Source organism: Eublepharis macularius, unplaced genomic scaffold (genome assembly GCF_028583425.1).
Source record: "Eublepharis macularius isolate TG4126 unplaced genomic scaffold, MPM_Emac_v1.0 Eublepharis_24, whole genome shotgun sequence".
Lineage (NCBI taxonomy): Eukaryota > Metazoa > Chordata > Lepidosauria > Squamata > Eublepharidae > Eublepharis > Eublepharis macularius.
In genome coordinates this window covers 75,529-102,107 of record NW_026559726.1, presented here as the reverse complement: position 1 = coordinate 102,107, position 26,579 = coordinate 75,529, and the positions used below count along the sequence as shown (strand labels likewise).

Here is a 26,579-nt window from a genome sequence, read left to right as displayed (position 1 = left end):
TGCTAACACACTGTCCAACTCTAGATTTTTGATTGTTCAAGAGCTTTAATAGCATGTGAGGTGGGACCACGCCGATACAGAAGGGGTTACACATGGTCAACATGTGGCTTTGGCCACCAGCATGCTCACGCTTTGGGGGGGGGGGAGCCCCCACCTGCCAGCACAGCCCTCTAGCTGGGTCGTCTCCTGCACCCAAAGATCGTCTCTGCGCCCGGTTGGATCCAGGCTGTGCTGCAACCCAATCAACCTCTCCCCCCCCCAGTCCCACTCCACTCCCCATTTTGAACACCTTGGAAAAGTCTCCTAGTTCGCTTTCTCCTTCCTCTCCTAACCTGGCCTTTAGAATAGCCAAAGCAAGTTGCCTGTTCAGGAGGCATGGCCGTAAATGCACCCGCTCTGCAGCATGGAGGGGAAAGACACTTCTCTCCCCCTCCCCAGTTACCGAGACAGAAGCAACAAGTATGCATGGAGGCTGGGTAGTCTGAAAATATTTAAAATTAAAAGTAGGTGTGAGGACTAGAATGCCGCTTTACAGGTGTCCTGCCCACGGCCTACGGCGCCCCCAGTCCCACCCTGCCCTTGGAAGTTTCCCAGCATCTCCACCTACATCCTGGAATGGCTGCAATTTCAGCACCACTGCTCCCATCTGTGGAAGGGAGCTGCAGGAGTCCACAACCCGCCCCCCTGCAGAGCAAACCAGCTGGGCAGGAGCAAGAAAAGGGAGGCCAGAAAGTGCTCAGGGCAAGGGTAACCAATTTCCCATTTCAGTCTCTTTTGGGGAAGGCAAAGTTAGCGGGGGAAGAGGATGTGCGGGGAGGATAGATGAGGGGAAGCTCCAGAATCCCACCCTCCTCCCGCTCCAACTCTAGATAAGAATCTGCTCATCGTCTCAGTGGTATCATTCCTTGACGTTGTGGAGGAGCATTGATAAAAGACTCAACCACCTGTTGAACACTGTGACAGCCCAGGGCTACAGCCAAATCCATGGAATTACAGCCAGAGTCTGTTTCTATAGTTGGGTCAGCACCATGTTCTAAGAGTTTTTTGACACATTTCACATTATTTCCATGCACAGCATAGAGCAAGGCTGTGCCACCATTCCAGTCATACTCATTGACATCAGCTCCACAGTCAAGCCACATCTTCACAATGTCTGTGTAGCCTTTACTACAGGCCAATGACAGAGCACTTTCTCACCCTTTCCCCAGAATCTGTGGGTCTGCACCATTTTGAAGGAGAAATTCTACCACTGCTATCTGTCCCACATCTGAGGGCTGAGGGCCTTCTTCATCAGTATGGTTGATTACATTTTCTTGCTCTATGCGTGTGGCTAGATACATTTCCCCCGAGCTGCCAGTTGGTGAACTGAAAGAGAGTTTTCAAGCAAAGGTGTTGTAGAGACTTCATTTCCTCTGTGTTTGTTAGTTAAAGTGGTGGACTGTTTTATAGGTGAAAAATGCTTTGTAGTAGATGGGGTATAGGCATGTCTTACTTGAATCCCAGGAGAAGAAGAAGTATGGATACCACATTCAGCTTTAAATAATACAGATGCCACTTCAAGATCAGAGTTCACTTGATCTTGAATATTTTTTTATCTTCTTCATTCAAGGACTTGACAAACTGAGAACAAACATTCATGTCAAACCTATTAGGCAAAATGAATTTCATTCCCATAGCAACACTCTGAGCTGGTCCATCCTCAACCCTGGAATCCAGATGATGCACCTCTTTAATATTGGGCATGTGAGGCAGGCTGTAGCTGCTAGCACAGTCTTCCACAGTCAGTTGGGCTCTGACATCTAGATTTGTTGTAGATTCCATTATCTGAAGTTTAGCTATATGTTTTCTTCTGGCCTTTTTTTTAAACAAGAAAATCCCTCCAATGGCTCATATAAGTAGCCTCCACAGCCTGTTATCCTTCCTCGCTGATGTTATGACAGTGATATTATTGTTGATGTTGCTTTCATGACGCCACTTGTGCTCAGATGCCAATCCCGACCCGGAATGAAAGAGCACAAGCCTCTAAATTACACTTGTCTTAAGGACAGATTCTTTGTCTGCCAAATTCTGTTTGGCACCTGCTGTGTGACACTATTCCAATCACACCAGCTGTGCCTGAACCAAACATTCAACTGGGTGGATGGACTTCTGGTCCAAAATTTGATGACTGAAAGCCACTGAGGCAGACTCAAACCCTGGCCTGACAACTTTTAGGCCTACCAAGCTGGTTTAGGTAGCCAGTTTCCCCGTTTATTGCAAAGTCTTGATCGCATAGGGCTGGTGTGCTGGTTAGTGCACAAAATCACAGCAAAATCTTCTGAAACTTTTTGCTTTGGAGTCTCTTTTTTGATTTAAATAAGAATTGCATAGGCAATGGGACTGGCGGGAGGGAGTGCCTGAAACATCGAAGGTAGAGTCTGGATGCGATAGCCCATGAGCCCTCCCAGACTGGTTCTTCCCACCAGACCTTTTCCTCCTCCTTCCACTCCATAACCCAAGAGTTCCTGGGGCTTCTGGCCACCCACTTCTCTTTAAACCCCCATTGCCTGCCTCTTTGTGTCCACTACAAATCTCTCATCTCCATTTTTTAAAAAGACAACCTTTTATTAAACCAACAAAAAGATAATTGTGTTTTAAATTAGCATTTTGCAGAGGGGGGTAGAGCTTTCTGCAGCCCTCCCTTGCATGACTCCATGGCTCCATGGCTCCCTCCCAATACCAACAGTCAAAAATTCTTCAAACTTCAAAAAGGGATTAAAACAGGTGCCAACATCAAGTAATCTGATCTTCCCTGAAGGATGCGGCAATTCATCCATTAAAGAAGTGGGATTTCTGAAGTTTTCATTGCCTCAGCATATTCGCAGTTTCCTCATCCTCACAATGTTCACGCCAGATTTTGTCAAAGTCTCCCACTTTGCGGTATTTCTTGTGCAGGCGCCGGTGCTTATTATTACTCCCGACTCTTCCCATCAAAATCGCCATGCTATGATGATGAAAAGCTGGAAAACCACAATAGAATCCCTGGGCTTTAAACGTTTCAAATATTCCAAGTTTTCTCATATGCATCTCATGGCATTTGTAAAGATCTCACTTAAAAGTACTATTGACTTGGTGAGCAGGAACTACCCGGGGATGTCATATATCCCCCAGCATTTCAACAGTGTAGATGAAGAGTTTTCTAACTCTTCTTGCTATATCCGGCCAGATGCTGAAGATGAACCACTAGCATTCAGCTTCACGGAACTCCCAGATGCTCCTAATGATTCAGATTCTGGGGAGAGCCAGGCCAGCTCAATCCCTTTCTGTGAGCCAGAAGATCCCATTTTACTTCTAAGTTAATGTAACAATTAAAAATCGGGTTCAGAGTCTCTTAACTATGAAACTAAATCTGCTATAATGACATCTGTTCCTACACAAAACAGGAAATACAAAAGGTTCTGAGAACTCACTATTTTTTTCCAGTTAGAAATTTTAAAATTTATTCTTGTATTGATAATTGGAAGTGCGCATGTTATGTAGAATGGCTTGTCTCATAGCATAAGCAGTGTTTACTCAAATGTTTCTATTACTGATAGGTACAGGGTGTCCCCCCCCTTCCAGTGCTGTGATCTTGCAGAATATGCTATCTTGATATTTTAATCTGTTGACAAGGTTGAGGTTCACACTTGCCTTTTCAGTAGGCTATGTAGGACTATGCATAATAGGTAGGCTTAAATACTTTTTGTGTTAACTTCAGAGCTAGAATATTTTTGCCAGCTTGTGTGCAGTAATATAACTGTCACCCTATTTTTTCCTGTTTTCTGATAGGCACTGTTAATGAATGTCAAAAGAAAATGTTTGGAAAGCTTGGCTGGCTTTTTTAACTTCAATGAAAGACACGCAAAGCTGTTAACTGTACTCTGGTGAAACCAAAATATCTGCAACACAGCTCTACTTAAATTATCCTTATTTGGATGGGAGGTTTGATTCTTTTCCCAATGTGGTTCTTTGAATGACACAGAAATATATGCATAATAGCTAGGCTTAAATAATTTTTTTGTTAACTTCAGAGCTAGAATATTTTTGCCAGCTTGTGTGCAGTAATATAACTGTCACCCTATTTTTTCCTGTTCCCTTGTATTGCTACGTGTTTTTACCAAAATAGGTATGAAGGAAGTCTCGAAGTATGTGAAATCTGCACATTACTTGAGTCATCCTGCAAACACTTAGCTATCAATGAAAACAAATCAAAATTTACTTCAATGTGTGAAAGATTAGCCATCCAATCTGGACTATATATTTCCCACACAACACACACTGAAGTTTGGATGCTAGGAAATTAATTTGGCACTAAATAAATTTAGTCTTTAAGTTGTTTTTTTACTCATTCCCATGTACCTTTCAAGGCTGGGTTGTGCTGAAGGGCTTCATTGAGTTCTTCATTTGTTGTTGCTTATCGTGTATCCAAATATGCTACTGCCAACTCTTATTTTACTCAGCAAAATCCATTTTGTCATTCAATTGAGAATTTTTTTAGCATCCCATAATCGAAAGGATGGCTGCATCTCTTGTTGAGATGTAAAAGAGAAATATACCATGGGATTCATAACTGGTTTTGTATTGGTCTAAAAGGAACTTCTTAAAGGCTAGCACAGGAATTCCTTTCCCTTTTGACAAGACTGAGACTTCAATAAGTTTTAAGTGGATTTTAAGTGGAAGAGCCACTCGTGCACAGTATGTGGAGCGGGATGTAGTGATGCCCTCTCTGGTGCTGGAAAGTAGTGGCCTAGGCCAATTAGTTAGCATCAAAGGTGGGAAAGCTACCAAGAGGAGAGCCTTACAATGGGTCTCTTCACTTCTTATTTGTATAGTCTTGCATACAGCAATGTCAAGAAAACATGTAAATATTTGATTCTACTCTCTTGGTTCAAGAAAACAATTTTCTTTACATCCCTAAGAAATGCTGGCACAAACTGCTGTATTCTCTACCCATCTGACTGGTCAGTCTTCTCCTGCCAAAAGTGTAGAGCTTTGTCATGTGTTTATGCAGTTATCTGCAGTTCTCTTGCATTAGTCTAAAACACAGCCCTGTTCGAATTTAAAGAGTAGGAACACAATCCATTTCAAAAGTCAGTTTCACTGTTTGTGGTATGGTATACCTGCAAAATGTAGATCAGTTTTATGATACATAGGTCCAATTTATTTTATAGCTTAAAAATTAACTTGTTTGGAGGGAGCAATGTGCTACATCGGCACAATGGAGGCAAAGTCCCACTGATGCCAATGTAATAGTTACCTAATATTTGAATTTCTCTCACTGACCCTTAAAGTCTGAATAGGCCCACTCTTATTCTGCTCAGAAGAAATCAATCTTCTATAATTTAATTGTGAAACTTTTTGGAATCCCATCACTGAAAGGATAACCGCATCTTTAGTTGTGATCTAAAATACAAATGTAATGTTGGATTGTTCAACAAAGAGATTCTATTAACAATACAAAGTATTAACCAACTGTTGGTAAACCTGAAAACCATTTGTACAATGAGCATGCATAATGATTTGAAGTTTTCGTCAATATTTGCCTCACGGGAGAGACCCTCTTTAACTTAAACAGTGCCAAATTCTTGGTGTGATTCACTACCAGAGATCAGCGATTGCTCTAGAGGAAGTGGGAATTTTACACTGAATCTAACCCACTGAGCACTTAAAACTTTCATTAGAAACAAAGTAGTGTGTACCCCTTCCCAAAAATTGGAACAAGAAGGTGTTAGTGGGGCTCCATCTCCTGTCCCTTTCCATAGCCAAAGCACAAGGCCAACAAAGCATCTGTAGCCTGGGAGGAGGGGGGAGTCATAAATAACATTGATAAGCTAGGTGACAATGTGGGCAGCTGATGAGATACCTAGGTCTGTTCCAATTTCCATCAGTCTTCCACAGAGACTCTCACCATCAGTATTGCTTAATGGAACAATCTCCTCAGAACTGGATCAGTTATTAAGTGTTTTGGAAAAAAGATTTTAACTAAAAAACCCACTAAAATATCTCCTATAAAGACTTACCCAAAAGTGAATTGCTTGTATCTCAACCATTCCAGTAGCTTACAAGAACTAAAAGCTGTCGCTACACTTCCTATGGTTGGCAAAAGGTTTTCAGTTACTGGAGAACTAATTTCCTGTTTATAAAACTGAACCCCCTTAATTGTATTCTGCTGGGATTCATCAAAATCCAGATGAAAGAGCTAATTCCACCACTAGAAACGTGCTTCACATCCTTATGAAGAGGAAAGTAGACCCAGAAAACAGCCAGAAAATCGCATGCTGGAGTAAGATCTCTCTCCCCTGATGCACTCTCCCATACCATTGCAATCCCTCTTGCTCATCTCATCTGGGACACAGAACGGAAACCTGTGGGACATTCCTGCTTATCCTGGACCCCTCTGTGTTCAGTATGCCAGACAGAATAGTCACGTTAGCAGCGTTGCTGCTGCCACGGAATCCTGCCATCAGCCCAGGGTTCTCTAGAGTCAACAAAGCAGAAGGGATCACTATCTCCCATTGAGAATGCCCCTGTCTGATCCCCTTTATGAGGTGGGCCTTCAGAGGGAGTGCCTTTTGAAATCTTAATACTTTAAGTGGGACAATGTCACTGTTCCAAAACCTTTTATCCCATCTTATTCATATCCCGTATTTTATCAGTGTGTACGTTTTTTCTTTTGTATATGTTAGATTGTTACTAAATTGATTCTTATAAACAGGGTTTATGTATGCTGAGATTACTCAGAACTGCACCGTCCACATCTGGGTGCCTCTTCCAGGCTGCCAAGGGGTCTTGTGAGGCTGTCTTGTTGCATGAAGATCCCAGGGCAGACGGCAGACGGGATGCCAGGAGATGCCGCTGCCCCAGAATGCATGCACCCCCCCCCCCGTGGGGCTCCGTGTCAGGCATGCACGGCCCTCTTGGTCAGGCATGCACGTACATCTGGGTCGAGAATAAGACTGGCAGGGGAGGGCTGAAGAAATGTATCCTGCTTGGCCACAGGGCCACTCCGCCACTCCATCATTGTCGCTGTCCTCATTTTATGAGAAAGACACCACAATACAGCACATGGCTCCAAACGAACAGTCGGGTACCTCATTTCTCTTTCCCATTTGGCAAATGTTCGGTATTCAACTTTGTGGCAGTCAAACTTAAAAATCACAAAGCAGCCACAGATCACGGGCTGCCTTTAATATCCTCAAACAAACACCAGAAAACATCCATTCAAAAAGGAATCTAGGTAGGCGTCTTTGCAAGAGGCATGGCATCCAATCGCAAGCACACACTGTGAGGAGGGAAGGCACGTACGCTGCAGGCAGCCACTTTGCGCTAAACGTGCAGGCACACAAAGGTGCATTGGTTCAGCAGAAGCAGAAGAATTAAGTGCTGCAATTTTCAAAGTATTTCAAAGGCTTTCCCCATCCCCTTTTAGGTGCCGAAGAACACAACCCCCTGCCCTGACTGGGCAGAAGGCACCAAGTCCACCCCCTTCCCAAGAATAAAAGCAATGGCAGATGAGGAAACACCACTTTGGAGGTAAAGCAGGCAGTCCCCAAGACCCAGGAGGCAAGCAGGCCACAACTGTGGGGACAGGTAAGCGCCAGGCAATGAGAAAGATCCTCCCTTCCTCTCCCCCCCCCCACTGAAGGGCAGTTAAACCAGTCTGTAGCTGCCTGCATTGCAAAATTCCCAAGAAGCAATAAATGGCCAGGAATTGGAGACAGAAGCTACTTTCATTCTTAGACGATCTCATATGTAATATTCTGTTCTCGAATTATATGGTTTAATAATCTTTTTCTCTGGTCAAAGAAGAGGTATTTTCTCCCCTCCCCCTTTAATTCCAGTCATTCTGTCTTTTCTTTGAAAATGGATTCTATCCTCTCTGTTGTTAATATTTTAGGACACAGGAAAAAATTGATCTAGCCAGGCTACCAAAGGTGACTTCCCTTCCGCCAAGTTTGAATCCTTTGCTTAAGCATTTCCCTTTCCAGTGATCTCTTAGCACCGAGTAGGAAGTGCATCTCACTTTTGTTTTGTAAGAACTTGCATTAGTCAATCCCGGTGCAACCAGTCATGTAGGAGTCAATCAGACTTGGCTGCTGCAGCCTTTCAGAGCTGTTGTGTGTAAAGAGAGCTGTAATCTGTTTTCTTTATATCTCTTCCCTCCCTACCCCCAGCTTTCATATAAAAACTTTAAAAGATTGACAGCCAAGTACCTTGATTGAAAAGTTTTTTTAAAACTTCTTTGTAAGTTTGAGTATGAATCGTCTCTGCCTTTATATGTTCTTAGACATATTCTTTGGTTGGCAATTAAAGTTCAAAAATACCTTTGCTTACGGACACTTGCCATTTCCTATGTGTTCAGGCTTGGTGATCAGCATAGTCTTATTGCAAAAATCTCCACACTTTTTGTGTCTGAGCTGAGCCTTCTTTGGCGAGCGGCACTTCATTATCCTTAAGCTAATGTCAAGATGCTGTTCTTTTTTTTTTTAATCACTAATATCTTTATTACTTTTTAAAAATATTGTAATAATCGGTTCTGTTGTTTATTTGCCATTGAAATGTGTTAGTTTTGTTATTTTTTGAGTGCTGAGATATTGCTCAGAGGCTGTGAAATAGTTTTTCTTCAGTCTAGTAACAGTAGTTGTAACATACATGGTTTATAGAATATTGGACGTTGTTTGGATTCACTGAAAAACATACATTCCGAAAACTCTTTAATTTAGCATTAAAAGAAGGAAAGCCATTATATCCAGACTGGCTTTGTGATTCTGTTTAGAACTCAAAAAGGATATACTCAGCCACCATTGGAAGTTACAAACAGCTTGTAATAGTACACAAGATGCTGACCGTTGCAGTCATCCTTGGTGTAATGTTTGCCAAATGCCTGAGACCCCCCTACCCCCTTTTAGCATCCCAGTAATGAGCACAGCTCCTCTGGAGTGTTTCTTCTGCAAGTCCCACAGAAGTGGGTCAGAGTTATGCTGGAGCTCTTTCAGTGAGGCTTTTGAAACAGAAGAGTTCCTGGTGGGCCCTTTAGCTTTAAAGCAAAAAAATTGGCTTGCTGCCAGTTTAATTCCTTAAAATCCTATGAGCAATTCCCATCAAAAATGTGTAATTTACATTTTGATAACTTTACCCTTGAATTTAGTTTCCGTATTCTTTCACATTCAGCAATACAATAAAATATGTTTTAGAAAACCAATATGCTTCTGTATATCTCGGTAGACAAATCATATTAACAAGCTTACATCACTCAAAATATGCACATCTTGGCTGCAATCCAGGGATTAGCTACAGTGAAATCCCACTGCAACAAATGGGATTTAAACATAACCAATTCCTCTAGCTTGGGGCCTTTTTCTATGACAAGTCTTCAAGGTGCACATTGTGTAGGCATCTGTGCAAAACCATCCAAATAGTTTTTACATAAATAACACATATTAAACAGTAGCCAAAAATATCCACAGAGTTACCATATTAAAAACAGCATTTCTAGTTATTCCTTTTTATAACCTCATTGTCTGAGCAGAAAACGATTAGCAGAACTGAATTAGAAAGCAAATGTAATCTCCTTATCAATGCAGAACTAAGTCAAGTAGAGTAAAACTCAATTTTTAAAAGTATACTTTAAATATTCCTTAAGTGCTAAGGCTTCTGCATATTTTCTCCATAATTAATATCCTGAGATTGGGGCACTGTGAATATAATTTTTTTCAGTTTGAGATAGAATGATTCTTGTAGTAGCAGAACTATCATAAGGAAGGCTCAGCTCAGACACAAAACTATCCTGTTCCAAAGGGAAAGAGAAAAAAGGAAAGGGTGGGGGTCCTGAGGCAGCTGGCCTCCCAAATCATGAGCCCACCACTTTGTTTCCCCCCTGAATCCTGTTGGTTGAAGGAGCCCAGAGAAGCCCAGAGCAGCACAGCCTGTCATGAGGGTGGGTGGAAAACAGAGACCCATCCAAGAGATCTGGTGGGTGGCCTCAGGTTGAGGACCCCCTTCAGGCACCTGCAAGTGTCACTCAGATCCTGATTGGTCATGTCCCAGTATGTCCTCTCTCCAAAGGACATCACTTCCCACATCACAATGCCATAACTCCAGACATCACTTGCAGAAGTGAATTTGCGGGAGGCAGTGGCTTCAGGAGCTGCCCATCAAAACATCAAAAGAATTTCACACCTCCCCCATGCAAATTTCAGCCCAGTCTTCAAGTTTAAAAAACAGCAAAGCAGAGAGAATTTGTAGGGGAGGCTGCTGGCACAATGTCAGTACCTACAGTCAAAAATTCTTCAAACTTCAGAAAGGGATTAAAACAGCTGCCAACATCAAGTAATCTGATCTTCCCTGTTTTTTATCACTTCTTTGTAAGTTTGAGTATGAATCATCTCTGCCTTCATGTGTTCTTAGACATATTCTTTGGTAGGCAATTAAAGTTCAAAAATACCTTTGCTTACAGACACTTGTCATTTCCTATGTGTTCATTTATACCTTCTGCTTTTGCAGCCTCAGCTTTTTCAGAAGTAGGACAAAGAGAATTTTAATCCAAAGTGGTTTGTTCTTCATCTTCCCTTTCAAGAAAATCATCATCGCTCAACTCAATGACACTAATAGGTAGATCAATCTCAAACACTTTGGGCTCTGCAGGAGACAACAGAAATCTCTGCATTACAGTGATGCCAATGTAATAGTTACCTGATACTTGAATTTATCCCACTGAACCTTAAAGTCCTAATAGGCTACTGCCTAACCTTATTCTACTCAGAAAAAATCCATCTTCTATCACTTTATTGCAAAACTTTTTGGAATCCCATCTTGAAAGGATAACTGCATCTTTAGTTGTGATCTAAAATACAAATGTACTGTGGAATTGTTCAACAAAGAGATACTATTAACAATACAAAGTATGAAGCAACTGTTGGTAAACCTAAAAACCATTTGTACAATGAGCGTGCATAATGATTTGAAGTTTTCGCTAATATTTGCCTCACTGGAGAGACCCTCTTTAACTTAAACAGTGCCAAATTCTTGCTGTGATTCGCTACCAGAGGTCGCTATCTTTTACTTGTGTTTCTGGTTTTGCAAGCGATTGCTCTAGAGGAAGTGGGAATTTTACATTGAATCTAACCCACTGAGCACTTAAAAGTTTCATTAGAAACAAAGTAGTGTGTACCTCCTCCCAAAAATTGGAGCAAGAAGGGGTTTGGGGGGGCTCCATCTCCTGTCCCTTTCCACAGCTGAAGCACAAGGCCAACAAAGCAGCTGTAGCCTGGGAGGAGGGGGGAGTCATAAATAACATTGATCAGCTAGGTGACAATGCGGGCAGCTGACGAGATACCTAGGTCTGTTCCAATTTCCATCAGAGACTTCCACAGAGACTCTCACCCTCAGTATTGCTTAATGGAACAACCTCCTCAGAACTGGAACTGTTATTAAATGTTTTGGGGAATTTTTTTTTTTTACTAAGAATGAAACCCAGTCATATTATAAAAAACACACTATAATATCTTCTATAGAAACTTACCTAAAAGTGAATTATTTGTATCTCAACCATTCCAGCATTTTATTTATTTATTTATTTATTTATTTATTTATTTATTTATTTACTTAGATTTATAGTCCGCCCTTTCCAACCAAGTGGGCTCAGGGCGGATATCCTAAAATTCATTAAAAATCTATCAGACTTAACAAAAATCTACTCGCTTGTCAAAAATATGTACTTGCTCTTGGTGAGTAGAATTTTGCATGGCTGATTATATTACACATACGTGTTAGCATCCAAGACGTAAAACAGACTAAACAGGGTTTTTTTTTTCAGATAAGAAACCCTCCATTATTAAACATGTTGCCCACAAAAAGCACACAGGTAAGGCACAATAGGGTTTTCTGTTGCAGAACAGTGTGCATCATGCTCACTTAACCATAAGAAAACGTGCATTATTTGTGCAAGTCCATGCTGCAGAACCATATCTACAATAAAACTGGGCTTTAATAAATGTATTTTAAACGGGTTGGCTTCCCATCTCTTCACCTATTCAATAACCAACTGGATTGACAAATTATGCTGCATTGACAAGAATTGTTGTATTCAATGGTTTTATATTTTCAACTAAAAGTCTCAACAATTTTTTAGTTTTAGGTGTAAACAATGCACAAATTTAATATACAAACATATGCAACTCTTCATGTAAATGTACTCCATTTCTAAGCTCTTGCAACTAAAATTTTGTTTCCAAAATATGTGCAACTTTTTAGTTTTACATGTCTAGGTAGCAAAACCATATAGGAAAAAGTCTATTCTCCCAGTGGTACGTTGCCACTGCCTTCCTTTTGTAATAAATAACAGCTTTTCACAAAGCGTTTGAGTACCTGCCAATTGCCTCTTTATTGCTCACATAATTTTGAATCCATCATCACAATTACAATATCAGACCATTCACACAAAATCATAACCAGATATTTTAATATAAAATCTATAATAGATATTTAACTTGTATCTAATACTTCAAGGTGTTTGGCTGTTTGACCTTTATGTAACGGCACAGCCAAAATATATAAAACATTAGGTTATGAATAAAACAGGAAGCTTATTCACTGCTTTAATGCAGACATTCTCACTGAGAGCTGGTTGATGAGTTCAAAGGAGGTGAACCCAGCAGTGGCAAAGTTCTCTTCGTAGCAGCCCATTTTGATGGCCCGAAGCCAGTAGCCCACAGACCCAAAGGACGAATAGTGGAGCAGGTGCTGGTCCAGGAGGAGGTGAGATGGCCTGAGGGGGTGAAGAGCACAAATGAGTCAAAGATGGCAGTGAGGAGTCTGGGATTCTTGGTGGGGGGAGAACAGCCTCGCAGCTGTCCAAGGCAAGGGAGCAAGTTCTCTGGAAAAGACAACAGGTGTAGCACCCAAGGGTGGAAAGAGCTAGGAAGGGTATCTTGGACAGACTGGCTGTCCAAGGGGACACGGAGCAACCACGACTCCTGGGTTCTACACAAAGATCAGCCAGAAGTCCAGAGAGCTCACCATATGCAACAGGAGGAGGACTAAGAAGTATCAAGAAGAAGTCAATGATGGATGGAGAGGCAGAACCAAAAGCATCTTCAGAGCCATGTAGAGCTAGATATAGGCCCAGGCCAGATGGGAAATGTAGGCCCCTTTCAAATAGTACTTTTCAAGTACTTTTATAATCCATGCTATATACATAATATTTATGTATGGGTATATACATGTATGGGTATATCCCCCAGCATTTCAACAGTGTAGATGAAGAGTTTTTTAACTCTTCTTGCTATATCCGGTCAGATGCTGAAGATGAACCACTAGCATTCGGCTTCACGGAACTCCCAGATGCTCCTAATGATTCAGATTCTGGGGAGAGCCAGGCCAGCTCAATCCCTTTCTATGAGCCAGAAGATCCCATTTTACTTCTAAGTTAATGTAACAATTAAAAATCGGGTTCAGAGTCTCTTAACTATGAAACTAAATCTGCTATAATGACATCTGTTCCTACACAAAACAGGAAATACAAAAGGTTCTGAGAACTCACTATTTTTTTCCAGTTAGAAATTTTAAAATTTATTCTTGTATTGATAATTGGAAGTGCGCATGTTATGTAGAATGGCTTGTCTCATAGCATAAGCAGTGTTTACTCAAATGTTTCTATTACTGATAGGTACAGGGTGTCCCCCCCTTCCAGTGCTGTGATCTTGCAGAATATGCTATCTTGATATTTTAATCTGTTGACAAGGTTGAGGTTCACACTTGCCTTTTCAGTAGGCTATGTAGGACTATGCATAATAGGTAGGCTTAAATACTTTTTGTGTTAACTTCAGAGCTAGAATATTTTTGCCAGCTTGTGTGCAGTAATATAACTGTCACCCTATTTTTTCTGTTTTCTGACAGGCACTGTTAATGAATGTCAAAAGAAAATATTTGGAAAGCTTGGCTGGCTTTTTTAACTTCAATGAAAGACACACAAAGGTGTTAACTGTACTCTGGTGAAACCAAATTATCTGCAACACAGCTCTATTTAAATTATCCTTATTTGGATTGGAGGCTTGATTCTTTTCCCATTGTGGTTCTTTGAATGACACAGAAATATATGCATAATAGCTAGGCTTAAATACTTCTTGTGTTAACTTCAGAGCTAGAATATTTTTGCCAGCTTGTATGCAGTAATACAACTGTCACCCTATTTTTTCCTGTTTACTAGTATTGTTACAAAGTGTTTTGATCAAAATAGGTATGAAAGAAGTCTCGAAGTATGTGAAATCTGCACATTACTCGAGTCCTAATCCTGCAAACACTTAGCTTATTAATGAAAACAAATCAAAATTTACTTCAATGTGTGAAAGATTAGCCATCCAATCTGGATTATATATTTCCCACACAACACACTCTGAAGTTTGGATGCTAGGAAATTAATTTGGCACTAAATAAATTTAGTCTTTAAGTTGTTTTTTTACTCATTCCCATGTACCTTTCAAGGCTGGGTTGTGCTGAAGGGCTTCATTGAGTTCTTCATTTGTTGTTGCTTATCGTATATCCAAATATGCTACTGCCAACTCTTATTTTACTCAGCAAAATCCATTTTGTCATTCAGTTGAGAATTTTTTTAGCATCCCATAATCGAAAGGATGGCTGCGTCTCTTGTTGAGATGTAAAAGAGAAATGTACCGTGGGATTCATAACTGGTTTTGTATTGGTCTAAAAGGAACTTCTTAAAGGCTAGCACAGGAATTCCTTTCCCTTTTGACAAGACTGAGACTTTAATAAGTTTTAAGTGGATTTTTAAAACTCAGATTAAGGGCTGTTAACACAATTACCAATGCACATTCAATTTGTATGAAATGTAGCCCTGTACATGTCATTTTCTTGCTTTGTGTATCCTCTGTGCACAGCAGTACACACAGAGCCACTTGTGCACAGCACTGGACAAGTATGGGGGGCAGGATGTAGTGATGCCATCTCTGGCACTGGAAAGTAGCGTCTTGGCCAATTAGTTAGCATCAAAGGTGGGAAAGCCACCAAGAGGAGAGCTTTACACTGGGTCTCCTCAGATCTTATTTGTATAGTCTTGCATATAGCAACGTCAAGAAAACATGTAAATGCTATTTGATTCTACTCTCTTGGTTCAAGAAAACAGTTTTCTTTACATCCCTAAGAAATGCTGGCACAAACTGCTGTATTCTCTACCCATCTGACTGGTCAGTCTTCTCCTGCCAAAAGTGTAGAGCTTTGTCATGTGTTTATGCAGTTATCTGCAGTTCTCCTGCATTAGTCCAAAACACAGCCCTGTTCGAATTTAAAGAGTAGGAACACAATCCATTTCAAAAGTCAGTTTCACTGTTTGTGGTATGGTATACCTGCAAAATGTAGATCAGTTTTATGATACATAGGTCCAATTTATTTTATAGCTTAAAAATTAACTTGTTTGGAGGGAGCAATGTGCTACATCGGCACAATGGAGGCAAAGTCTCACTGATGCCAATGTAATAGTTACATTTATTTTCATGCTTTCAGCAGAGGAAGGATCCTCATGGTAGAACCTATTTTGTTGATCACAATACAAGAACAAAATGAGGACCCCCTTCCTGAAGGCTGGGAAATTATCCTTCAGGAAGGGGGTCCTCATTTTGTAAGCCTTGTGTCTTGGGGTCTTCCCCCTATGTTGTTTTTGTGTTGTGATTCACAAAATATACTCTATCATTTGAACTTACTCTCCTTTCCCAGCCTGGTGGTAAAGGACCAAGAGGTTCATTTTCTGCGCTCAACGTTGAGGCCGAATAGAGGCATCACTGGTTAAACTGTTGCATAGCTCCCTGAAATTGATTGTATTGAGACTGCCATTGTTCAAAGTTTCTGACTGATTCCATTGTTGGTCGCTGCCATGTTGTTGTTCATGTGTTATGGTCCACATAGTAAACTCTTCCACGATCATCAACCCTCTTTTCCCACCTTGGTGGCAAAAGCTGTGGCTGTTCCCAAGTTGTAGTTCTTGTATTGTGATCAACGTAATAGGTTCTACCATGAGGATCCCTCCTCTGTTCCCATCCTGGAGGCAAAGGTAGTGTTGGATTGTTCAACAAAGAGATTCTATTAACAATACAAAATATGAACCAACTGTTGGTCAACCTAAAAACCATTTGTACATTGAGCGTGCATAATCATTTGAAGTTTTCACTAATATTTGCATCACGAGAGAGACCCTCTTTAACTTAAACAGTGCCAAATTCTTGGTGTGATTCGCTACCAGAGATCACTATCTTTTTCTCGTGTTTCTGGTTTCGCAAGCAATTGCTCTAGAGGAAGTGGGAATTTTACACTGAATCTAACCCACTGAGCACTTAAAACTTTTATTAGAAACAAAGTAGTGTGTACCCCTTCCCAAAAACTGGAACAAGAAGGGGTCAGTGGGGCTCCATCTCCTGTCCCTTTCCACAGCCGAAGCACAAGGCCAACAAAGCAGCTGTAGCCTGGGAGGAGGGGGGAGTCATAAATAACATTGATAAGCTAGGTGACAATGTCGGCAGCTGATGAGATACCTAGGTCTGTTCCAATTTCCATCAATTTTCCACAGAGACTCTCACCCTCAGTATTGCTTAATGGAACAATCACCTCAGAACTGGAACTGTTATTAAATGTTTTGGGGAAAAGAATTTTTTACAAAGAATGAAGCCCAGTCATATTTAAAAAAAAAACACTAAAATATCTTCTATAGAAACTTACCTAAAAGTGAATCACTTGTATCTCAACCATTCCAGTAGCTTACAAGAACTAAAAGCTAATATCAGAGTTCTCCTTGACAATCTCAGCACATTCACAAAGAGTTTCCTCATCCTCACAGTGTTCACGCCAGAGTTTGTCAAAGTCTCCCACTTTGCGGTATTTATTGTGCAGGCGCCGGTGCTTATTATTACTTCCGACTCTTCCCATCAAAATTGCCATGCTATGATGATGAAAAGCTGGAAAACTGCAATAGAATCCCTTGGCTTTAAACATTTCAAATATTCTAAGTTTTCACATTTGCATTTAGAAAGATCTCACTTAAAACTACTAGTGACTTGGTGAGCAGGAAATACCCTGGGATGTTATATATCCCCCTGGATTTTAACAGTGTGGATGAAGAGGAATGTTCTAACTCTTCTTTGCTATATCTGGTCAGATGTGTGAAATGCTAAGTACTGGATAAAATGCTCATTTCCGTATACTAGCTACTGTTTGCCATCCTCCCAAAATGGGTGTCTGCCTGCTGTGGACTATTCACATTCATCTTTACGAGATGGACCCAAGTGGACCATCAGAAATTTCTGTATAAGCTCAAAGGCCTTTTTTGATATGTTTCCATTTTTTTCTAGACCTTTATGAGAAAATCCTGTCTGCAGGCTTGGTGGCATTGTCAGACTCATGGCCACAGTATCTGTCACTGTGTTGCCTTCTTCCACCTCTCACTTTTCTCTCCTGGCTAGTGAGTCTTTCAGGGGCTGTTGCAGCTGGAATGTTGGGGGAATTTTCCAGATGACATGGGGAAGTCAACTGCAGACATGTGTGCGATCTTCTATAGAGAACCGGGCTTGGTTCGTGTTGGACTGATTTTTAGTGCTGGAGTCTTCCTCACACATTCTCCTATAATCCCCCCTCATTTTTCTCCAACAACATGTAATGTACAGACTTTTGGATGATCAGAGTACCCCTTGACAACGTCAGCTTCCTCATAAATGTAGAAACATCTCCACGAACACTCATCTTTTTCTTTATATCATAGCTTTAATACCATGAATTCTTACATTGTCTTGGATGTAAGAGCTAATTCTACCACTAAAGAATACCATTCAAATTCTTAATAAGAAGAAAGTAGACAGACCAAGAAAGCAACTAGAAAATCTCACGCTGGAGTAAGATCTCTCTCCTGATGCACTCTTCCATACCATTGCAATCCGTCTCAGCTCATTCCAGGCACAGAAGGGCAACCTGTGGGATACACCTGCTTATCCTGCCCCCCTCAGTGTTCAGTATGCTCAACAGAAAAGTCACATTAGCAGCATTGCTAATTGCTAGCAGCATTAGCCCCCTCTGCTTTCTGGATGAGATCCAGCAGCTGTTCTCCTTTAACTTGGACCCGGTAAACGAACCCTGATTCTTCCTGCCTCTGCTCAAACAAGGATGGTTGCCACAAGTTTAGCACCAAAACTTTTCCCCCAGGAAATATTCCCCCTGCTTCCTGCTCCCCCTGCCACCCCATAGCACTTCCATTAATTTTGGTTCATCTCTTCCCATGCAAAGGTGAATTTGGATCCTTCTTAATTTTGTCATGCCAGGTAACAGGCTGCTAATTGACTAATGACACTTCCAAAGCTCCAGTCTACAGAAGTCATGTAGGGCTTATTATCAAAGAGTTCTGCCAAATATTGCCATTAACCCCTCTTTAGCAATCAGACCATGGAGGGCTGCATTCCAAGTGGACTAGACACCACCTCACCCCCCCCCCCCTCCGGATAGACAAGGGAGCGGATCTGATTTCAAGTAGAACTCCCCATTTAGGGAAGTAAGCAGGTCATGGGCATGCTGAGATGAAGCAGTGAGCTGCACCTGTGTAACCCCCGTCCAATTTAGAAGTGGGCACTTCATAACTTGACTTGGGGGCAAAAAAGAATCTACCATCTTCAAGTTTTAAAAAAAGCAAAGCAGAGAGAATTTCTTGGGGAGGCGGCTGTCAATTCCCCCGTAACTATTCTGTTCCCAAGGGAAAGAGAAAAAGAAAGGGTGGGGGTCCTGAGGCAGCTGGCCTCCCAAATCATGAGCCTACCACTTTGCCCCCCCCCCCCGAATCCTATTGGTTGAAGGATCCCAAAGAGGCCAAGAGCAGCACAGCCTGTCATGAGGGTGAGTGGAAAACAGGCCCCATCTGAGAGATCTGGTGGGTGGCCTCAGGTTGAGGACCCCCTTCAGGGACCTCCAAGTGTCACTCAGATCCTGATTGGTCATGTCCCAGTATGTCCTCTGTACCATTGGATTCATAACTGGTTTCGTATCGGTCTAAAAGGAACTTCTTAAAGGCTGGCACAGGAATCCTTTTCCCTTTTGACAAGAATGAGACTTTAATCAGTTTTAAGTGGATTTTTAAAGCTCAGATTAAGGGCTGTTAACACAATAACCAGTGCACATTCAATTTGTATGAAATGTTGCCCTGTACATGTCATTTTCTTGCTTTGTGTATCCTCTGTGCACAGCAGTACACACAGAACCACTTGTGCACAGCACTGGACAAGTATGGGGGGGCGGGATGTAGTGATGCCATCTCTGGCGCAGGAAAGTAGTGGCCTAGGCCAATTAGTTAGCATTAAAGGTGGGAAAGCTACAAAGAGGAAAGCTTTACACTGGGTCTCTTCACTTCTTATTTGTATAGTCTTGCATATAGCAATGTCAAGAAAACATGTAAATACTATTTGATTCAACTCTCTTGGTTCAAGAAAATTTTCTTTACATCCCTAAGAAATGCTGGCACAAACTGCTGTATTCTCTATCCATCTGCCTGGTCAGTCTCCCCCTGCCAAAAGTATAGAGCTTTGTCATGTGTTTATGCAGTTATCTGCAGTTCTCCTGCATTAGTCCAAAACACAGCCCTGTTAGAATGTAAAGAGTAGGAACAGAATCCATCTCAAAAGTCAGTTTCGCTGTTTGTGGTATGGTATACCTGCAAAATGTAGATAAATTTAATGATATATAGGTCAAATTAATTTTATTGGTTAAAAATTAACTTGTTTGGAGGGAGCAATGTGCTACATCTGGGCACAAAGGAGGCAAAGTCCCACTGATGCCAATATAATAGTTACGTAATATTTGAATTTATCTCACTAAACCTTAAAGTCTGAATAGGCTACTCTTACTCTGCTCTGAAGAAATCCATCTTCTGTCACTTTATTGATAAACTTTTTGGAATCCCATCATTGAAAGGATAACTGCATCTTTAGTTGTGATCTAAAATTCAAATTGTACTGTGTGATTGTTCAACAAATAGATACTATTAACAATATGAAGTATGAACCAACTGCTTATGTACCTCCATGGCATGTTTCTGGCGTAGCTCCAGCTCATGGCGCTTGTTGTACTCCAGCTGATTAGAGAGCTCGGTGTGGTGCTGCAGGCGGGTGAGTTCAGTGCGGGTGTGCTGGACAGTGTGCAGTTGATGGAATTCTAACTCCTGGGTGGACTCGTTCTGGCGCAGTAGCATAGCACATTCCAGGTCCTTCTGTGTCTGTTTTTTGTTCAGTTCCTCTCGCAGCAGGTCTTGGTCCAGGTTGTGGTGGGCAAGCAGCATCTTGTGCTTGTACTGGCGGCACTGCAGCTCAAAGTACTGCCTCTGGCGGCGCAGAAGGTTGGCTTCTTCCTCAGCCTGGTAATGCTGCATGTTCTCTTTCTGCCTCAGCAGCCGCTTCTGCTTCTCTCGCTTGGGGGTGCTCTGGTTCTCTTGCAGCTCCTCTTTGAGCTGCTCATTACGTAGCATATACTGGCGCTTCCGTGATTCCAGCAAGTTGCCCAACTCCTTCTTCTGCTGGCCCAAGATATGCTGCTGGAATTTCTTTTCCTCAGCCAGGGCTGCCTTTGCCTCCTTCTCAAAAATAGCCTGATGCTTCTTGGCCAGTTTCTCACCCTCAGCAGAGAAGTTGTTGCGGTGGGCCTCGAGTTCCTTGTCGAGGTGCAGCTGGTGCTCATCCAGTTCAGCCCAGAGCTTGTTCTCTAGTGCCAGCAGCTGCTTTTGATGCTGACGACGCATCCGCTTGTAGCCACTCATCTGATCACGCAGTGCTGAATCCTGCTCATGCTTTTGAATCTGGCGAGTCACCAGGGAAGCTGTATGAATGGGGGCAAAGTGGTCTCTATTGTGGCAGTAGGCACAACGTTGGGCAGCTGATGATGAACTCGGGCTCCATCTCAGGCTTGTATGGGTCATCATATAGGTTGTCATGACCTGGGAGATGACGGATAACAGCTGTTGGAGGTGACTGTGTGTGCGTCTTCTTGCATCATGGCAATCTCTGCTCCGTCGTCATCATCAGAAGCATCTGCCAGGCTGTTGACACTGCTACTCTGGCTGCTGGCACTGATAGACTTACTGGGCACTGAATGGCTGCTCTCCATGCTGTTGATGGTGCCTGTCTGGTGGAGGAATTGCTCCACCTCCTCCTCCTATTCTGGAGCCTCAGCATTTGGGCCATTCTGTGCCTCCTGGAAAAGGATTTTCTTCATCTTGTGGTACTGCAGGTTGTCTAGCTCCCTCACGGCATCCTTGGTTCGTTGGATGAGGTCCATGATAACCGTCTGGGGCCATTCCCACAAGTAGAAGTGATGCTTAAGAAGCACATCAGAGGTTGGTCAGTCCTGGGGAATCTTCTGCAGGCACGAATCCACAAAGTTCCAGAAATATTCAGACCAGTGGCTGGACTGGCGCAATGGAGAGTCATTCTGGGCGATATGGTATAAGGCACTCAGCATTCATGTTAAAGAGGGGTGGTTTCCGCTCCAAAGTTCAATGTATGTGATGCCTAGTGACCAGACATCCACCTTGCTGTCATATTGCCCCTCATCCATGGCTAGGATCACCTTGGGAGCCATCCAATATGGAGTACCAACAAAGTTAGCAGGAGCTATGATGGAGGCCGAGCCAAAGTCCCCCAGTTTCACTTGTCCTGGCTCAGTCAGCAGGATGTTCCCAGCTTTCACATCTCTGTGGATCATGTTGTGAGAATGCAGGTATGCCAGCCCTTGCAGAGCACCGTGCGTGTTGGCGGTGATCTCTACCTCCCGCAGTGGCTTCTTGTGCACTTCCAGCAAGTCTGAGGCTGAACCTAGGCAATATTCCTTCACCAGCCATGCTGTGTGTCCCCGTAAATAGCAGCCCTTGTATGCAATGGTATTTGGGTGCCATAGCTTCTGCAGAAACTTCACTTCTTTGATAATATCCTGCCGTTTCTCATTTGACTGTTTCCCACTGTCAGACATCTTCTTGATGGCAACCACTTCATTGTTGTGTATGTCTTGAGCAAAGTAGATGGCTCCAAAACTGCCATGTCCAATCTCCCGCAGGTCAACCAAAAGTTTCTCAGGGTCATCCTTGAAGAACAGTTCAGCTACTTCAAGGTCCTTCAAGCTGCCAGCCTGGGCATTAGATGGCATGGTGTCTGCAGAGGGGCCTCACCTTTGCTCTTCTCCTGTAAGCCTTTGCAGCTGCCAAGATATTTTTCTCCTTTGCAGCTGCAGCTCCAGGATATTAGGGGTGAGGAGTATACCCCCTGACTTCCTCCTCTTTCTCAACTCCTCCAATCAAAGAAGGGGCTCAGAGGGAACTATCACTGGCTCCCCTGGATGAGGAAGGGTCTTTGATAGGAGACATAGGGCATCTGTGGTCTCTCCAGCCTTTTTCTCTTTTGCTTGGCTTTTAGAGGAGCAAAGGAAAAAAGGAGTTACAGGAGAAAGGAGCTACAGAAGTGAAGCCTTGATGGGGGAGGGGGGCTTCACTAAAGAGAACAGGCTTGGGGCATCCCAGTGAAAGGGAGGGAGGGGAGTCTCCAAGCAGCTCCAGCACTATGGTGGTTTCTTTATGAAGTAAGAGGAATTATGTAAATATTACCACTAGACTGAGCAACCTCCCTTGAAAAACTGGCAGCCCTTAGAAAGAACAAAATAATTTCACTCCTCCCCCATGCAGATTTCAGCCCAGCCACCATCTTGGGAGGCCATCTTGGCAATTCTACTGGTGGAGACCTTGTTCCTGAAGACTAGAGAAGTGCACGGTTTTTCACAGACGGGCAGTCTGGGAAGGCCATCTTTGGCATTTCCATCTCACTATTCTGAAGATTCAGAATGCAAGAGAATTATTTCAAGGCACTGAGCGCCAGGGATTTTAATTGGGCTCAAGAGAGACCCAGGCATAGAGCCAAAGATGGAAGACATGGGCAATCCGGCAGCCACCTCAGCCAATGCTGCAGGCAGCCATGCCGAGATAAAGCACAGTGAGCAGCACCCGTGGATCCCCCACCCAATTTAGAAGTGGGAACTTCATAACTTGACTGGGGGGGGCAAAAAAGAGTCTACCATCTTCAAGTTTTTAAAAAAGCAAAGTGCAGAGAATTAGTTGGGGAGGCAGCTGCCAATTCCCCTGTAACTATCCTGTTCCAAAGAGAAAGAGGAAAAAAGGAAGGGGTGGGGGTCCTGAGGCAGCTGGCCTCCCAAACAGCTGTCCATCAAAACATCAAAAGAATTTCACACCTCCCCCATGTGAAATTCCTTCACAGGTTTTAGTCCATCGATTGTCTGCTAGGTGTTTCATTGCCTCAACATATTCACAAAGAATTTCCTCATCCTCACAATGTTCACGCCAGATTTTGTCAGTCTCCCACTTCACAGTATTACTTGTGCAGGTGCCAGTGCTTATTATTAATCCCGACTCTTTCCATCAAAATTGCCATGCTATGATGTTGAAAAGCTGGAAAATTGCAGTAGAATCCCTGGGCTTTAAATGTTTAAAATATTCCAAGTTTTCTCATATGCATCTCATCGCATTTAGAACGATCTCACTTAAAACTGCTAGTGACTTGGTGAGCAGGAACTACCCTGTGGTATTATATATCCCCCAGGATTTATCCGTGTAGATGAAGAGGAATTTTCTAACTCTTCTTGCTATATCCGGTCAAATGCTGCAGATGAACCACTAGCATACAGCTTAATGGAATGTCCACTTGCTCCTTATGATTCTGATTCTGGGGAGAGCCAGGCCAGCTCAATCACTTTCTATGAGCCAGAAGATCCCATTTTACTTCTAAGTTAATGTAACAATTAAAAATCTGGTTCATAGTCTCTTTACTATAAAACTAAATCTGCCATAATGACATCTGTTCCTACTCAAAAAATGAAATACAAAATGTTTGGAGAACTCACTATTTTTTTCTGCTTGGAAATTTTAAAAATTTTTCTTGTATTGAGAATTGGAAGTGCGCGTGTTATGTAGATTGGCTTGTCTCATAGCATAAACAGGGTTTACTCAAATATTTGTATTACTGATAGATAATCGAAAGTATTGCTGCATCTCTTGTTAAGATGTAAAAGAGAAATGTACCGTTGGATTCATACTGGTTTCATATTGGTCTTAAAGGAACTTCTTAAAGGCTAGCATGGGAATTCCTTTCCCTTTGAAAAATGCAGTCCTTGAAAAATATAGTCCTTAATCTAAAAAGGAGAGATGCTTCTGCTTGGAAAAAAATCAATGGCCTCTACAAAGAGGGGATGCAGTATTCTTTTGATGCACTTTGCCGAAAGCATGTACTGGTCAGTTACAGGTCCGCAAGCTGTCTGGAGACCCTAATGCCAGTCTTAATGGTCCTTTTAGCTCTGGAGAAGGAAGAATAGGCGAGAAAACAACTCCGCAAGCCTTCTAAGGGGCTGCTATTAGCCTAACCAATGCCAAGTCACTGCTTGTTTTAGGAAAAAACCACACCCCTTTATGGTCATGTAGGGATGCCAAGGGAGGAGGAAGAGCCTGATGTTAAAAATAAGCCTCAAGTTATGGCTCACTGGGACGGGACGCTCTGGGGTATCAGGAAAGTAAAAGAAGCCCTCTTTAGAGAGAAAGTTGGCTGTTTTGTCTCATGGCTGAGTCCACAAAAAGAGGTTACTAAAATCTCCACCAGATGGCAGGTACGGAGATTTTTCTAACCCCCCAAAAATCACCTCATTAAAAGGGAGGGGGGCTGACTTATAAGAAAGCCAGGCTACATGAAAGGAAAAGGCTGCCTTCATTGGCTTTCAGTCTTATTCACCTAGAAATTAATGCGTTTGTAGTTAACAGTTAACACTGTTATCAATTGTGGTACACATCTTAAAATTAATGACAACTTTAAAATTAAAAAATCCAACAATGTAAACAGCATTACACACAGTATAAACCTGTCCTGAAGGAAAACAACAACAACCATCTTGCAGAATGTCAAATCTGGCACTGTATAATTTAGCAATTTAAACCTCACCCAAAAGGGTTTTTTTTTGTTTAAGTTGTGCAATCAAGGTCAAGACATAATTATCTCAAAATTGAAACCTTTTTCAAAATAAAAAGAGAGAAAAAAATGGTTTAACTTGCAAACGGGATCAAACATTCCAGGAAAAGAACAGGAATAACCCAAAACTTTTTTTTATAAATGAAAGTGCCTAAAATATGGATCTGGTAGTTTAGAGCCCTTTCAGGTAACAAGGCAGAGAAAGGTGTAAATTAGAAAAATCTCTCCGTGTGCACTGCAAATCTCTCATCTCCATTTTTTAAAAAGACAACCTTTGATTAAACAAACAAAAAGATAATTGTCTTTTAAATTAGCATTGTGTAGAGGGAGCGGTGCTTTCAGAAGCCCCTCCTTTCCATGAGTCCGTGGCACCATCCCAATCTGGCACACTCGGGCCGTTCTCTGCGACTCACTTCCCATCCCACTGCAGAGAGGAGGCATCTGGGGAGGGGCAGATCAATTATTACTGCAGGGCAAAGCGAGGCTCAAAAATCCCCCAAAGGCCCCCCATTCTCTTTTGGATATAGAGGGAAGATACCCCAATAAAGAGGAAAAAGTTTTCCAGGCAGCTAGATCTCAAAGGCACTGACTTGAAGGAAATGTTTTCAGTCTGATTCTGTTTGGGGCTCCGATCAGTCAACCTGCATGCGTGGGTCAAGCGGGGGTGGCTAGGCACGGGGGGGGCACAGAAACCACCTCCCTCTCCACCATGCCTCCGCTCCTTGGCCAAGGACTCCTCCACTTCGGAGTTTGCTGATGTCCCATCACTACAGTCGCTGACTGAGCCACGGGCCAAGTGGCAAGCCACTGCTGAGAATATGCCAGGCGAGCACAGATCATTGGCTGGGGACAGCACATCAGATGGCGTGGAGGGTGGGAGCCACCTGAGGGCACCGACGGGGCACTCTGGGGTACTGCTCCACCTCTCATGCCCATGTCAATGAAGGGATAGCTGACCAGCACCAACTTGTTGAAGTTGAACTTGTAGGTGAAACACTTGCCCTTTGTCTTGTGCAAGATCCACTTGTTGTAGTAGTACCTGAGTGCCTGGCTGAGCTTGTCATAGTTCATTTTGGGCTTACATTTCCACACACCCCCAAAGCCAGGCCACTTCGTCTGGATCCTTGATCACAAATTCCCCGTAGTCCCCCTGCCAGTTGATGACATCATGGTACTCCTGTTTATGCAACAGCTTCAGAATAAAATGCCACAGCTGGATTTGCTGTGAGACAGGACTCAATTTGGGCTTGTAGGCCCAGTCTGTGAAGGTGAAACTTGCGTCCACCGGGGTCTTCATGGCTCCTGGCACATGCAGCCTCCAGCCGCCGGGGCACTCTTGGGGTCTGGCCCCCCCGCCGGCCCCCCCTCTGCCATCAGAAATTTCGGTATAAAGTCAAAGGTGTTTTTGATATGTGTTTCCTTTTTTCTAGACCTTTATGAGAAAATCCTGTCTGCAGGTATGGTGGTATTATCAGAATCATGGCCACAGTATCTGTCACCGTGTTGCCTTCCTCCACCTCT

General features: G+C 42.6%; 3 pseudogenes; all 3 read right to left on the bottom strand.

Moving 5' to 3' along the window:
* Nucleotides 1-898: 898 nt before the first annotated feature.
* On the bottom strand, nt 899-1,821 carry LOC129346789 (ankyrin repeat family A protein 2-like; annotated as a pseudogene).
* Nucleotides 1,822-12,606: 10,785 nt separating this feature from the next.
* On the bottom strand, nt 12,607-22,185 carry LOC129346785 (serine/threonine-protein kinase TAO2-like; annotated as a pseudogene).
* Nucleotides 22,186-22,358: 173 nt separating this feature from the next.
* On the bottom strand, nt 22,359-26,355 carry LOC129346788 (ETS domain-containing transcription factor ERF-like; annotated as a pseudogene).
* Nucleotides 26,356-26,579: the final 224 nt, after the last annotated feature.